This window comes from Olea europaea, chromosome 22 (assembly GCF_002742605.1).
Source record: "Olea europaea var. sylvestris chromosome 22, O_europaea_v1, whole genome shotgun sequence".
NCBI classification, from domain to species: domain Eukaryota; kingdom Viridiplantae; phylum Streptophyta; class Magnoliopsida; order Lamiales; family Oleaceae; genus Olea; species Olea europaea.
Window position 1 is genome coordinate 13482810 of NC_036258.1, and position 17250 is coordinate 13500059.

Sequence of the window (17250 nt, forward strand, 5' to 3'; positions counted from 1 at the left end):
GCCTGATTGCCATCCTTAAAGGTAAATACGACATAAAATGAAATTTTTATCAAATTTATAGTAACATTAATTTATTATATTAAATATATTATTTAGTTGTTAGGACACGTATGAAACAACCAAATGAAATAATCATTTAAATAAGGGAATATGGATGCTATTTTTAAAACTGATTAATTCATTTAAGGGAAGAAATTTAAGTTATATTTTTATAATAAAAATTAATATAATATTAAAAAGATTAATTTAAGAAATTATTGACAAATGGAAAAGAAAATGATTTTTTTTAAATTATATTTTGAATAAATTGAATTAATTTCAATAATTAACTATTAACAAAACTAAAATTAAATTAGGGTGAATTGGGCATATAACTAAATATGTAAGGAATTAGTTATTAATAAAACTAAAATTAGACAAGGATATATAAGGTATATAGCTAAATATATAAGAGTAAATTGGGTAATCAAAAGTTTTTCTCAATCCTCCGTTTTAATATAAAATAATGCTATTAAAGGTTGAACCCCAACCTTGAGGGTCCCCCACCGCCCCTACCCTGGAACATCGTGAGAGAGGTAAATCGCAGGTTATGCCTCCAAGGATACAGGATGGAAGGCTGCTTGTACACTTGCACTTACCCAAAAGCTAAATCCATATTTCAGGATTCGAACTCTTGACGCGGCAGCCTCAAGCAAAGCTGGATTTCTCCACCCTCCCCTTTTACCACTTGGAGATGTGCCCTGGGGGCATATAAAATAATGCTATTAGTTGGCAGAGAAGTGGTGCCTGCATGAGGAACGTTTTATATTTTCTTCCAAAACTTGGGGACTTGAGCTGCAATTTCTAAATAAGATTTTAAAGAGAAAACGGATTGCAACTCGGGATCCATTCTTCTTCCTTTCATTTTTCTATCCTCTCTCTTTCTTCCTTCTTTTTCTCTTCTCTTTCTTTGATTTACTTGTAATTTTTTTCGAGGGGAGGGGGAAATCATATGGCACGCACATCAAGGATTTGAAGAAATATTTAGGGAAAGCCAAGACCAAACTTCAAAAAAGGGGTTTTTATCTATAATCTTGTATTTTTTTTCCATTATTTTGCCAAACTAGTGATGTATTGTTATAAAAATTCTCCTTTTTATCATTTATATAACATGAGATAAATTTTATTGTTGGATTTATCGTTGAAGTTAACCTAGCTTTATTTAGTTTTAATATTTGCATTTTAATGTTAAAATGTTTATTTTCATGTGTATTTACTATTGTATTTTTAGCATTTTTATTTATGTGGCTAATGAATTATTGTACATTATTTGAGAGAAGATTTTAAATTTTGACCAAATAGTAGAAACTCTAGGTTTGTGTAGGGAATAGAGATATATCCCTAACCCTAAATGACCCATTGATCTATTTTCACAGAAATTTATTACGGTTGTTTGGTTTTAATCGACATGAAGATATAGTAGGTTAAATCAATCAATTATTTTTAATTTTGCTCAAGAGAGATAGTTAACTAAACTTGAAAAATCAGGTCTAACATCGTAAATGAGTGAATCGGTAATTGGCTTGTGGAGAAATTAATTAGACGACGGTTAAATGAAACTATAATTCGAACCACATTTTCCTATGAAATTTCCAAGTTAATTTTTATGTTTTTCTTATTTTGTAAAAATTTAGTTATTTTTCTTATTTTCAAAATCATAATTCTATTGTATGTACTTCTTTTATTGTTAGAATTAAATTGATTAAAGTTGTGTAATCAAAAGTAAACATTACTCGAGAAATCGACAACTCGGACTCAAAATGTCCATTTTATTGCTTGAACACGACATGTGTTTTCAAAAAAACCAAAAAAAAAAAAAATTTTTTTTTTTTTTTTTTTGTTTTGTTTTGTTTTTTTTTTTTTTTTTTTTTTTTTTTTTTGGGGTATCGTTTGGCTAAACCCTTTCCCCCCACAATTTTAATCTATCTTGAGTCGGTATTATCTTCTCATATTTTTGAACTATAGTTGTATTATTTCGATTTTGGTAAAATATCAAAGTTTTTACAATATCTAATCTCTACATTGACTATGATTTTAAAGTAACAAAGTTTTTGAAATGTCGAAAACAATCATTGAACAATTTTGATGAAAATTACATGCTCACGGGAGATTTTGTTCTTGACGATTGGGATGAGAACATCAAATTTTAGGGAAGTGATCCTCCATATTTGAATGAAAAGGTACTTGCAAAATATTACAATGAATTTGCCAAATTGGATAAAGAAGACATGTGGAAGATACAAATATAGGGATGGATTTCAAAAGTGGGGGTATAATCCACTTTATGGAGTTAATAGGAAAGATTTGCCATTGTTCGTGAAGTTCATGGTGGACCAGTCATTCAATTCGAAGATGAGTAAACTATTGAAGAAGAACTTGAAGAGAATGATAAATCAATCATAACGGGACTAAATGAAATGTTGCAATCAACGAGGATAAAATTAACTTACATTCTTCCAACTTAGTTGATGGCTAAGAAATTGATCTTGTGATTAAACCTAATGAGCAGGTGGAAGTTTTAATAGTGAATTTGAATTGGATGGAATATGCAAGTCTTATTAAATGGAAAGGGACAATGTTGAGTTTTGGAAATCCAATGAAGAGTGAAACAAAGTCAAACGAAGGAAAATGAGCAAGGCATCTGTTGACATTAAAAATTACCAATCACGGTCTTTTTATCAACTTCTTTGGGAAAAGAACATTTTACTGATAATAGAGGATACAAATGTGTCTTTTTCTGGGTAATGAATTATTTTCCACGCCTTCCACCTGGAAGGGACCATCTCTTTCCATTTATAGAGAGAATTAGGTTTACTTCTCCCTAAAGTATGTCTTGTCAATCAGAACAATCATGATGCCAATCTGGGTTAGTGTGCCATCGATCTCTTCTTTGATTGGCTAACGAGATCGGTACCTATCAAATCTTAATCATTCTCCCTTTTAACAAAAAATCATGATCCGCTTTAGGATAAGCAATTATGGTGGGTAATTGACGACTTTGGGTGGTGCTGACATCGCTTCTTCCAAGATTGAGTGATTTGACAAGATGTAAGGAATCTATAATCATTATATCTCTTTAAAATTATGGCGACCATAGACCGAGTTGATCTTACCATCCCATCCTGGGATGTGGACAAGATAGGTGTTAGATAAATTTTTATTGAGATCGTAGGTCGGTGATCAACAGCATTCGAAGCCTTTTTTAGATGCCCATGAATCAATTGTCAAAGTCAAGCTAAAGATTATAAAAAGCGATTGTTGGGAGACAACCCAACTTTCTAAACCTTAATATTTTTGTTTTTTGTTTTTGTTTTTGTCATTAGATAATAATTTTTGTAGTTATATAAATTTTTGAAGTCCTATGTTTATCATGGTTCTCAGTATTTTAAAGGTTCATTTTGACTATGTTGGTCATACATATCAATTTTAATTTTAACCTGTTTAATTTACTCATTTCTTTGATTTTGTAGGACACCACAAATCATTACATGAGATGCTTGTTGAAGGAAATGATTTGAAATCAAGTCGAGGCTTGATCAAAAGTTTGGGAGTAAATTAAAAATGAGTTATTCAAGAGCATCACAAGTCCAAATTGAGCATAGTACTCCTTCACAAATATATAACCAAGGAAGTTTCGTTATGCCTTTACACATTGAGGACAATGTGTGTTTTAGGTTTGGAGGGTGATTGTACTTAAATTGTTTTGATTTTGTGTTGATATGTTAGATAGTCCTGCCGATTTAAGATTGCTTGATATTTAAAATTGTTGTGAATTCATGAGTTATATATGACCAAATATGATATTTGTGCTTAAATTTTTTCTAAAAAAATTGCTTATCTATTGTAAGATCTTGATTTATTTTGAGCACAATAGTCATGCTTAATTCTTATCTAGATGTGAAAAATTTTGATTGATGAAGAGATTTTTAAATTGGTAGAACTAGGTTGTAAACTGTGTTTAAATTCTATCAATCCTATATAATTTTCTCCTTCACTTAACCTTGTCGTGAAATAAGTTTGGAGATGGTTGAGCTGGTGAAGGATATTATCTACAAGTGAGTTGATTTCATTCACGTTGAAAATTTTTGTGTCTTTTGCCAAGTCTAAATTAGGTAATGACCACATGCTTGGAATCTAAGCCTTATTTTATTTTATTTTGCTTAAAAAAATGATTTTGCATTTGTTGAATCTTATGTCTCACATCAAAGCTTTTTTTACTCGAGTTATTAAGTTCATTGGGATATTTCAAAATCCGATACCCTTTCGTCTAAAAATCATGGAACTATAGACCTAAAACTCGCTGCAAGGGTCAAGAAGAAAGTTTAAAGAACTAAGATAAATATAAGATTTAATTGAGAAAGAAATGTTTTTTCGATTGGTGCAATTTTATGATTTAGGCTTAGATAACTAGTGAGTTTGAATTATTTAGTATAAATTTGAATGTGAAAGCACTCATTAGCAGAGAACCATCATGTGACAAGATGTTGAGATTTGTGGTTAAATCAAATTGAATTAAAGCGTTAAAAGAGAAGAGTGATTGAGAGCAACCTTAGATTTACACCTTGGTAAAGAAAAGAACCACATATATAGGGATGTGAATCTCACGAGTGAGAAAGAAAATATTTGACCACTAAAAGTCGTGTTGGAGCCAATTTGGAAAATTTTCTGCCGTGATAACTTTTTTCTCATTTAAATGATGATTGAAAGTATCTTTGCACATGCACATCGATCTTACATTGAAAGTAACTTTGCACACGCACATCGATCTTAAATTAGATAAGCTTAAATTATTTTTGATAACATTATTTGGAGCATATTTTTGAATTGATTGTACAATTTTATACTCTTGGATATTTCTGATAAGCTATATAATGTGTCGATCTTTATCTCATTTTGCTTGATTGTGTTGTAGATAATCTTGCTTGGGATAAGGAAGAACTTAAGTTTGGAGGTATTTGATAAGTATATTTTTACACTCTTATTTAATACTTAAACTAAACTTATGATTGACTAAATAAGTGGATTTCTACTCACAATTGTGTAATTTATGATTTTATAGACAAAAATCAATCAAATGGAAGAAAGCAAGGCAAAAGGAGGAAAAATGAACTAAAAGTGTGCAAAATTGTGAAGTTTGATGCACAAGTGTCGAAAGATGAGAACCTTGGGCTATAATTTATGAAGGGCATCATAGAAAGAAAAGTTGAAATTTGAGAATCAAATTGTACATGATCATAGTTGAGGGACCTTGAGTGCAAATTGCTAGAGGACTTGTGTTCAAAAAGAAAAAGAAAAAGAAAACAAAAATGAAAGAGAAATGAATCAGTCGATAGAGAAGTGGCACCTAAAACATAAGAACCGTTTTGTATTCTCTTCCCAAACTTGGGAACTTGAGCTGCAATTTCTCGATAGGGCTCCTTTGATTCACTTGTAATTTTTGGAGGGAAAATTATTGGGCACACAAGGAGAATATATAAAAAAATATGAAGAAATATTTGGAAAAAGTCAAGACCAAGCTTAAAAAAATGGGGTTTTATCTATAATGTTGTATTATTTTTCATTATTTTTCCAAACTCATCATGTATTGTTATAAAGATTCTCATTTTTATCATTTACATAACATGGGCTAACTTTTATTGTTGGGATTTATGGTTGAAGTTAATATATATCTTTTAATGTTAAAATGCTTATTTTCATGTGTATTTATTATTATATTTCTTGCATTTTCATTTATGTCGCCAATGAATGATTGTGTTATAAATATATTCTCATCTTTATATTTACTAGTCAAAAGTAAACGTGCATTTTACGTTGTTTTGAAATGCTTTATAAGTGCGTAAAAATAATATTTGAAGATACATGAATTAGAGAGATAATTGTGAGAAATTATGTATGTGAAATCAACTTTTTATTCAAAGAGAATCTCTTTATACACTATTTTTTTGTTTGATTCGGAGCACAATCTTCAAGATTACACTCACAGAACCCTGCGATATACTTGTTTCTGAGCTTCTAAGCTCTGAATCTCATATTCATTCACTCTTATCCCCTCGATTGCTGGTATTGTAGAAGCGTTCTCATCAAATGTTGATTCTGAAGACCTCATTCATTTCAAATTTTTCTTCAAATTGACTAAATTACATTGGTGGGCAGATAATCAGAAACAAATAAAAAACATAACAGATGTCAGTTGATCGATTTTCTCCCTTACGATCGAAGGTAAACCTTGATAAAAAGTTGAAGACAATAATGAATGCACTTTCTTATAGGAAAGTAGTACCTGACAAGGTACACATCTATAGGTCTCATAGTGCTCCAGAGAACTATTCAGTATCTCCTCTGTCGATAATCAATAGCCTGAACAAATCAAGGAAATTCATAAGTATATGCAGTGCAAATTCTTGTACAATGCTTGGCTCTAAGTTATTGGTCACTTTTTTAGAAGAAAGTAAAGAAAACTAACCACACCAGGATTTGGAACTTTTAAAGTGGTGCTATGTGGAGCTTTGAGTGCTATCAAAATTTCATTATGATGAAATAAACATACAAATGCTTCAGTGAGAGACCAATGAAAGCAGCAGGGAAGAACTGATGGGAAATACCTAAAAGCAAGGTAAACTCTTGACGTCGTCTTCAGTCACAAATAGCCAGCTGGTGAAGAAAGGTATGTACGTGAATCTACTAATGTTTGTGTGTGAGTACTTTGGTTATGAAAATAAATAATTGATGTAGTTAATGTCTTTGGTTCATGTATGCATTTACGTGGGAGTACCTTGGTTATGAAAATGAATAATTAATGCAGCTAATTGCTTCGGTTCATGCATGCATTTATCACTTTATATGTGTGGCTCTTAGAACAATTAAATAGCTCCAAAATTTTATGAAGAATAAATATGAGTCGTCACCATAAACTTCCCTTTATTTAATTTAATATGAGAAATCTGGTAAAAAAACATATTTTAATTTATTTTACAACCCGCAAACAAGATATTGGCTCATCAATAAACAACTAAGATAATACTGGAAATAACATCCTATTCACGTTACACATGTGTGTCCAATTTCTTTTGTAATAATAATGGTGAAGAAGAATATTAATTAAAATGCTTATTTACTTTCAAAATTAGTCATTATTGTGAGATCTGAAATAAATCTCCAAAGTATTGTTCATTTATTTTTTTCCCCCATAATTTTAACAACAACCAATTTGTGAAAATAATATAAATAGTTGGGAGATTAATTTATTTACATCTAAAACTCATGACAAAAATCAAATTCATTCATGAACATCAAATCTAATTAATTTGAATCAATGAATATAGAAAAAGAAGTGTGTACATTACGGGTACATGAACTTAGGTTTTTATTTCTACTAATGTTTGTGTGTTGTCATAGGACTCCTCGGCTTCTGCAATCATGAACCTAGCAACTTTGATTTTAGCCTTCACCTCCTTTTCAATGTTAATTATTATTCATGCATGTAAGTAGGGGCAGAATCGTCCGAAAAATGATTCTCCCTACATGTGATATTTAGTATATTATAGATATAAGGGTAATTAGCACAAAACGTCATTACCTTTTGAGTTCATAGAGAGTATATTGGTCATTTTACGTCAAAAATTGGTGAAAATGACGCTCAGCGCAAAGAAATGTAAAAATAGGAACAAAAAATGTCAAAACATGAAATGTAAGGACATTTTTCACAATGAACTCGAAAGGTAAGGATTATTTTTGTCAATTACCCTTTATATAACATGTGCTATGTTTTATTGTTGGGATTTATAGTTGAAGTTAACTTAACTTTAATTAATTTTAATATTTGCTTTTTAATGTTAAAATACTTATTTCCATATGTATTTTCTATTGTATTTCTTGCATTGTCATTTATGTGGATAATGAATAATTGTATATTGTTTGAAAGAAGATTGTGCATTTTAGACAAAATAGTAGAAATCCTAAATTTGTGTAGGGAATAGAGATAATACCCCTAACTTTAGGTGACCTATTGAGCTATTTTCACCAAAAAATTAATGTCATTGTTTGGTTTTAATTGATATAAAGATATAGTAGGTTAAACAAATCTGTTAGGATTAATTTCGCTCGAGAAATGTAATTAACTAAATTTGAAAAATCGGGTATAACATCGTAAATGAGTAATTTGTTAATAAACTTGTGGATAAATTAATTAGATGACGGTTAAATGGAACCATGAATCACAATCACATTTTCCTCTGAATTCCTAAGTTCATTTTTTTGTTTTTCTTACTTTGTAGAAATTTAATTATTTTTCGTATTTTCCAGAATCATAATTCTATTGTGTATTTCTTAAAGTGTTAGAATTAAATTAATTAAATTTGTGTGATCGAAAGTAAATGTTCCTCGAGTGATCGACAACTCGAACTCAAAAAGTTCACTTTATTACTCTAACACAACTGATGCACTTGTATATAATTTCATAGCGAACATTTGGGATGTATTTAAGTCCATATTTAGCCCACCTTTTTTAAATTTTATTTTTAATAATATTTTTTATGAGATTCACAAGTTTTACCAATATTTTAATCATACATTTTATTTACTTTTATTAAAAGTTACTAAAATCTAATTTTTTGCAAAATCCAACATAATCATAGTCTATGCGCCTATTTGTTGACGGTCATGCTAAATGTAGCTCGATGTACAATTTCTCACATGAGGGGCGGGGCTCACGCATTAAATGGGCGTGGACCCCTCCCCTCACATTGTACAAGGGGCATAAATGATGAAGTTTCAAATCTTTTGTTTCTTTTCACTTAACATTAACATCGAGAGGAGTACATTGCACAGCCATAGTAGGAAGACAGCTGGAGAAGCTTCGGGAAGTTGTCTCTTCTTTTTTCACAACTGTATAGAAAGCCTTGTTTGAGCTCAATTTTAAGGAAAATATTGAATTTTTACAAAGTCATTGATGAAAAATGTGTGATTAAAAATTAAGTAAAAATTTTAAATTTACGTGTAATATTATTTTATTAAAAAATTGTATATATGAAAATGAATTAAAATTTTTTTTTTTTTGAAAGAATGAGGCTCAAACAACGGCTGATGGCATGAGAAATTATTTTTTCTCCTTAATTCGATAAAATTGAGTGTTGGACTCAAAGGTCTATTTCATTAAGTCCCCGTTTGACTCCCTATTTGTGGAAATAAAAATGGGTAGAATAATATTTTTTCGAAAAATGAGTGGTTGAAAAAAAAATGCTTTCGATTGGTTTACGCATAATATTGTTTTATAGAAAATTATGTGATTGAAAATAGGAAAATGAAAATGAAATATAGTGGAATGGAAATTAATCGCGGCCAAATGGCCGCAGTGACTAAAGATTTGTAGACGTAAACTTTGTATGGTATCAATTAAGTGAACTGAAATTTCGGTAAAATCGACAAAATAGAGTGCCGTAAAATTGTCGACTACTGAAAAAACAATAAAATTTCTAAAAATTTCAGTACATTTTTGCATGGAATGTGACCCTTTTGTTAATTCGAAACGTGTTTTATTTTAAGAATTGTTAAATAGGTTACCATGTTTCTACGTCAATCAGCAGATACGCTAGCTGCAAGTTTAGACATGGAGTTGTTATTTCTTTCTCCAGTGTAAAATTGACATCTCAATGGAATTTCAATCACTACTTTCTCATTAATTTCACCATTGGGCACAAGCAATATCTTTGACTTCCAGCCTTCCACAAGGACCGACTCCAGCTTCCGTTCACATCCTATTTCTTTAAAAAAAAGGTTGAATCCCAATTTTAAAGGTCTTCACCGTCCCGCTCCTGAACAGGAGGTAAATCGCGGAATGTGCTTCAACAGATTACGAAACAAGAGCTTGCCCGTACACTAGTGTCCACAAAGAGTCAAATTCTATATCTCAGAAATCGAATCCTTACGCTGCGATTGTCAGCAAAATCGAGACTATTTCATTCCCGTCCTTTGCACCACTGGTTTATGCCTTGGGGGCACATCCTCTTTCTTTACTTCTACGTGGTTTCTAGTGCTTGGTTCCATTATTTGAGATTATAATTTTTAAAATATTTTTTATAAAGAATTTATAGTTAAAAAAGAAGAGAAAGTTTTGAATTTACGTATAATATAAATTTAATGGGTAATTAGAACATAACGTCCTTGTCTTTCACTATTATTATAAAAAAATTCTTACCTTTCATCTTTTAGTATTTTCACTTATTATTGTACAAAATATCATTTTCAATTAAACTACTAAAAGGGATTAGTACATAATATCTATGCCTTTCACTATTATTTTGAAAAAATCCATATTTTTCATTTTTTTGATTTTTTTACCTTTAATTGTGCATACCATCTTTTCCATTCATTTTCATCCAATTTCTTAGTAAAAAATATGAAATGACCAATATATCCTTATATTTAAGTTAAAAAAAAAAAAGAAGAATAAATTTTTTTAATTTCTAATTTTGTATTAATTTATTTGGAATTCGTTTGCACTTTCTTCTAAAGATTTTTTATTTTATTTTTAATAATTTATTTGGAGCTCGTTTGCATTTTCTAAAAAAATGAGAGTATGGTTACAATTAGTTCTTTATTTTTCTTTTTTATTTAACAGTAGGATATCTTCGTCATTCCATAACTTTTTATTGAGAAATTGAATGAAAATAGATAAAGTAATACTTTGCACAATCAAATGCGTAATTAAAACCCTTTTTTTTTTTTAACAATAATGGTGAAAGGGCTAATTACCATTTTACTAATTTATTTAGGACTCGTTCGCATTTTTTAAAAAAATTTGGAATTATGATTGCAATTAATTCTTTTTTCTTATTGTTTTATTTAAATAGAATAGTATGTTCGTTATTTAACAACTTTTAATTGAGAAAATGACATTTTGCTCAATAAAAGATGAAAATAAGGGTGAAAATATCAAAAAAGAAAGATAATAACGTCTTTTCTGATAGTAGTCAAAGGTAAGGATGTTATGTGCTAATACCCTAATTGTAATTACACAAACAGACAGAAAAGAAATAAATGAAAATTTCTACTTTTTTTTAGAGAAAAATTGCAAAAAAGTACACTTTCACATTGTCATTAGCAAAAATGTCCAGTTTTTTCCATTTGTGAATTTTTCCATTTTGCTAAAATTTCAACCAAAAAGCATTTAGTAACAATTTCAAATTCCACCAAAAAGATTAAAAAAAATTCATATAAATTAAAAACTGTGTTGGCAGATAGAATAATCTATACTGGATATGTGAAAAGATAGCATTTTCAATCCATACATTAAATTTTAACAGAAACCTCGCTCTTGACAAATGTAAACAAAAGAGATGTTTCAAACATCAAGAATAAATGAAACAAAGTGAAAAACGAAAATCAATCTCCCATTAGTTCAACGAAAACCTCGCTCTTGGCAAATGTAAACAAAAGAGATGTTTCAAACATCAAGAATAAATGAAACAAAGTGAAAAATGAATATCAATCTCTCATTAGTTCACCATGGTTCGAGCGCACAAATAAGAGATGCATGATAGTAGATGTAGTATTTAGAACAAATTCAACATTAGATTTTTGAAAATAATGCTAAACCATATTTGACATTATCTTCCATTTTTCCAATCTTCAATTGGTCATTATTACTAGATAATGCCAAAAATTGAACAAAATGGTAATAACTTGCACATCATGTTTGCTTCTCATGAAAGCAACTTGATTGTCTCGAGGATCATGCTACGGCCAAATAAAAAATCTGATATTATTATTTATTTATTTAATTTAATTTTATTTTGATTTTTCTTCATTAAAGGTATAATGGATGTTCTTTAGAGATGCACAAACGTATGAAATCATTTTACAAAGTAACGGTTCGATGAGAAAATGCATCGTTCCACGAGGAATAGACTTTAAATTTAAATTTATTAATTTGTAATTAAGTTCGAATAAAATGTAAACAAAAGAGATGGTTTGTTATTATTCTAATTTTTTCTAATTATTATGTAAAAGCTTGTTTTTATGAATTATTGAATGAAGGTGTTGGACTTTCGAATTCACCTATTATCTTCTTATTTCTTATTCAACTTATCTAGTTAGTGATAATTATGTATTCTTGACAATCGTTAATCTAATTATATTTAAGTATCTCTTTTGAGGTAATTAAACATATTCTAAACAAGATCTGACCATATTCCTATTCCGAATACATATGCAAAGTAATGTATTCATGCATATGATTATCAATAGGATTGTACTGCTCTACACGTTATTCCTAATATTTATTGTTCACGTGTTAGTCTCACAAAGATCTAACTTATTATGAACATCCTCGAAATATAACAAGTAATAATTACCTAATTGGTGTCCAATCAACAAGTAATGCAATAAAGAATGCAAGATTAATTAAGAAAACTCATAAATATACTAAACTACTAGTCTTTAAATAAATAAATATATATATAGAATAATGAAAAGATTTCAGTGGAACATATATTAGTACAAGGAATCTTGATCTTTAAATTCAAGCTCCAAATCTTCAAATTCTTGGTGTAATTAGCCTTCAACTCCTTGTTAGGTTTGATCTTCTATCTAAAATATGGTGAATTTATCTCTTGCCCTTGACTGATTTTGTGATATGGGATGATTAGAGAGGCTAAAGAGAGATAGCTTGCATGTTTGCCCACATTATGTACTTATAGATGATGAATCTAGGTCAAAAAACGTGTCCAAATTGAGTTCCAATCAAATAAGAAAAGTTAACCCCTCGGAGCCAGGTTAACCTCATGCGTGCGCATGTGGTAATCTATTGCCCATGTCTGGCCAAGCAACTTTAGTCTCTGTGGCTGAAAATTGGTGCCTTGAGCATGCATGGGGCATGCGCATGGCTCAAGCCAGTTTGGGATCTTCATCCAAGATATGAATTGGTTCTTATTCTTACAATCTCACTAATCTGTCTTCTATTTTCAACAAATTCACTCTCCACATTCTTCAATCGTCGATATGTGGTTTGAATCAACTTTCAAATATTTACAATTTGGTACCCAAATTTTGGAATCATCATTTTTCATCGAATTTTGATCGTTTCTTCCAATTTCACTTCATTTCATTAAATTTTATTTAACAAACAAATTAATCATAAGTAATCCAAATATTCATATTTAATGGCTTATTTAAGTGTGTAAACTACAGTTATCAATGGACATTTTAATACCAAATTTGGTCATTTTTGCGATCGGTTTGAACATTTTTATAAATTTCTCTTTTTTGTATTATATGAAGAATCCTTAACATTTTTTGAATAGTCAAATGCCATTTGTCTTTAATGATTTGGCCAGATCTTGATGCCATTTGGTTCAATTGGCCACAATTCTGTAATTAACACTTCACATCTTGTTTTGTATATTTCCCAAAAGAAAAAAACATTGACTTAAAAGTAATGAGACAAAAGGATAAAAATCCAACTAACATGCCAATAATATGCTTATAAATTTCTTTATTATTTATTATTTTAATTTGACAAGAAAATTAAATATAATTTATATACAAACTTTAACATCAAATATAACCACCCAATAAATGAAAAAAATAAATAAAATAAAATTACAGACATCATGAAACGTTACATTTCACGTTTTCTGTGCTTTAATTGAATAGGAAAAAAGTAGTATTCTCACCGACAACTCTATAAATATTAAAAAATTGAAATGAATTTTACTTAGTGATTTGTCCCACTCATTCCCCCATCATGCTTCATTTTATATCAACTTTATTATCATGGAAATTACATTATAGAATATTTAAATAACATATAATGAATAGTCGATCTTTCTAAAATACACTGAAGTCAAATAGTTACGATTTGACATACTTTTTTACGTATTTCAATCATTACATGTGACGTGCGTCGTGTAAAACTTGACTTAATTTATTGAAACATAATACGTAATGAAATGCTTTTGAGTTTACATCACTCACATGATTAGTTAATTTTAAAATTTATAAAATTTCTATGTGATGATAATTGCGCAAACTTTATATTTGATAATTGTCTTTGTTGAAATTTGGATAATCAATCGTTTGTAAATGGTCATCGGTGTCTCAACCCGATGGGCTAAGTATCACAAAACATATTTTAACTAAGGAATCAATCAATCAATTAATCTATTGCTTTTAGTATAAAATTGAAATCTAACCCTCCATTTGTAAGGTATAATCAAGCTCTTTTTGAGTATGTTATGATGGATTAAGACACGATCTTTACATCACACCTAAAGGCTAAAACATTATGATTAATCAATTCCTTTTGGGGCCTACTTTACAAACTTTTCCCTTTTCTTTACCTTTGGAACTACCCAAGACCAACATTTTAAATTTTTATAAGATACTCGGTAGAGATGGACCTTTTTTTTTAATTGACTAAATTAGATGAAAACCAGAGAGAATTTGTCGGTTTAGCTCCTATCCCTCTATTAAAATAGTTGATTTTGGAACCATGCATTGAGAATCGATCAATTTCGATCTGATTCTCGATACTGTCTTAAAAATCAATGATGAATTCGATTATCTCCAATTTCTCTTTGATGGTGCATTGTACTAGGATACACCAGGTCTTTGAACACTAACCAAAATTATCTTACGTTAAAATCCTATTTTCCATATGCTTCTTTTTCTTTCTTTTGTAGCAAAGTTTAAAGGTGATCAAAATTCAAATCTACACAATTTTATAAATTCTTTACAAATTTGTAGCTTTAATGCAATTCAATAGGAAAAGTTATATTTTTAGTTGAATATTTCAAAGAACTCAAATTTCTCATTGTTTCCAAAGCGACGATCATCAAGAATTAAGGTATCTGAGAATTACTAAAAATAATTTGGTTATAAATACTAAATATATTTTTAATAAATACCGTTGTATGAATTTTCTAAAGAATTAAATTTTCACCCAAAATTTCATGTTTATTCTGTATTTAATAATTTATCATTTTTTCTGTCTTTATGAATTGAACTTGAGCTTTTGGAGTTGATTTTTGTTTATTGCTTTATTTAATTGATATTATTATATTGTGAGATTATAAGAACGACAAGTGCCTTTATACTCTATGTTCATTTATTTTTCGATCTGACAAGTAGTTTCGTACTTTATTTTATTATTTTTCAATATAAAGAACATGACCAAACATAACCAAAATCTATCAGTTTGGTTTCATTTTGGTTCTATAGTTGAATATGGAATCAATTGATCCATTTCTAAAAATTTTCATTGGTTTTCGGTTTGATTCAATTCCCTTCAAAATTAGATCGAATTGAACTGCGTCCACTCCTAATATTCAATATTAGAAGCAACGGCTGCTCAAACTATGACTCCTTCAAGATATAAAATATATCCAATAATATATGTGTTGTTTGGTAAGGCAAATTATACGATGGTTTAAGCAATAATGAAAGTATAAAATCATTTTTGTTTTGTTTTATATTGGAGAAGGTTCCATAATTCTCTATATTGGAAAGCAGTCTGTCATCCATGAGATGAGAAACTTTATTTAGAGCCTTCCAGTTAGCAACTCACTGCCTAATGACTTTGTTTATTTCTCCAGACACTTCCTTTGGACTTTTTCTTTTATACTTTTATTCATAAATAATACGTTTGGGGTTTGTTTATTTCTTTAATTTTCATTTTAATTATTTTACATTAAAATTAGGTTTTCCCTTAGATCTTTTTCAATTTTATATTTAATGTAAATTGCTTCTTTCTTATTTTTCGATAATTTGTTGTTGGTCAAATTAATTAATTAATTAATATTTTTTATACACTTGTCTGTGCTGCTCTTTAGGGTGGAAATTTGGAAATGCAATAATTTTGTAATTTACTGATACTCTGTTTTATTGTATAATTCGTATCGAAGATTAAATAAATTACGATGGACATTGTCATTTTACCAAACTAAATTAAACGACAGATCAATAGGGGATGTAATAATTGTTGGAGAAAGCAAATTGTTTGTTCTTTAGAAGGGTTACTATCAATTAATTTTATCAATATAGATATTGTCATTTTCTCTAACATTAAAATAATGTGTAAGAGATATGGACAGATATTAACAGCATGTTTGGTCTGGATTAAAATCTGATTTTAATTTAAATCAAAATCAAATAATTAATATTCATCACATCTTTCATAGATCCCACAATTTTTCAACTACACATTTCAAAATTTTTTATTACAATCTACTAAAAAAATCGATAAAATTTTAATTAAAGTCAAAATTCAATTTTAACCACATGATTCATGAAATTCGTAACTTTTAAAAAATGCACACTAAACATTTTATTTTTAACTACATCAAATAGGGGCTTAAAACTAGAAGTGATAACTGAAATTTTTTTATATTTTTTCCCCTCTTTTTACTTGGTTAATTTATTTGGAAATACTCAGAGAGCTCAAGATTCCATAGCAGCCGTGATTTCGAATGCAAGTTAGACAAAAGCGAAGTTACCCAAAACTCAGAAACTAACTTTTGAAATTTGGCCAAACATATTAATACCAAAATATTGAGGTTTCGAAATGACATTTTTATAAAATTAAAAATAGAGTAATGGTAATTATAAATAGTGCTTATTTATCAATATTTCAAGTGACGGTGGGTCATTATCACATTGGCTATAAATATGGGATGCATTTTAGTTTATTGGATAGAAAATTTACAAAATACACTCTGTATATATAGAATGTATTTACACTTTAAATACCATATTTTTATAATTTACACTTTACATATCACGGGATAATTTTGATAAGTTGCTTTTTTGTCTCTTCAGCTATTTATGATAGTGCATTTGCAAATTTTTCTATTTTTTATAGGAAAAGATTTTTTTAACCTTCGATGAAATATGATATGTAAAAAAAAATAAATAAATAAAATAAATAAATAAAGTAAAAATGTACATTCTTGGTTGACAACGAGTTTGGCATTCCTCTAAGCGGAAAAAATCTGGCCAGTGATGAAATGTATGTGTTTAAAATCAAGGATTGTGATACTTGTAGACACCTCAGCCCCCTTCTCCCTAAGAGGGGGGCCCATGATTTTTTTATCGGTTATGGCATCCCCCCTATGAGGGGGCTGTACATGGGGGTATCAACCTCGATGTACAAATAATACTTCTCTAAAATCAATGGTGTAGATTACTACATGAAAGAATGTCAAACTTAATGTCATC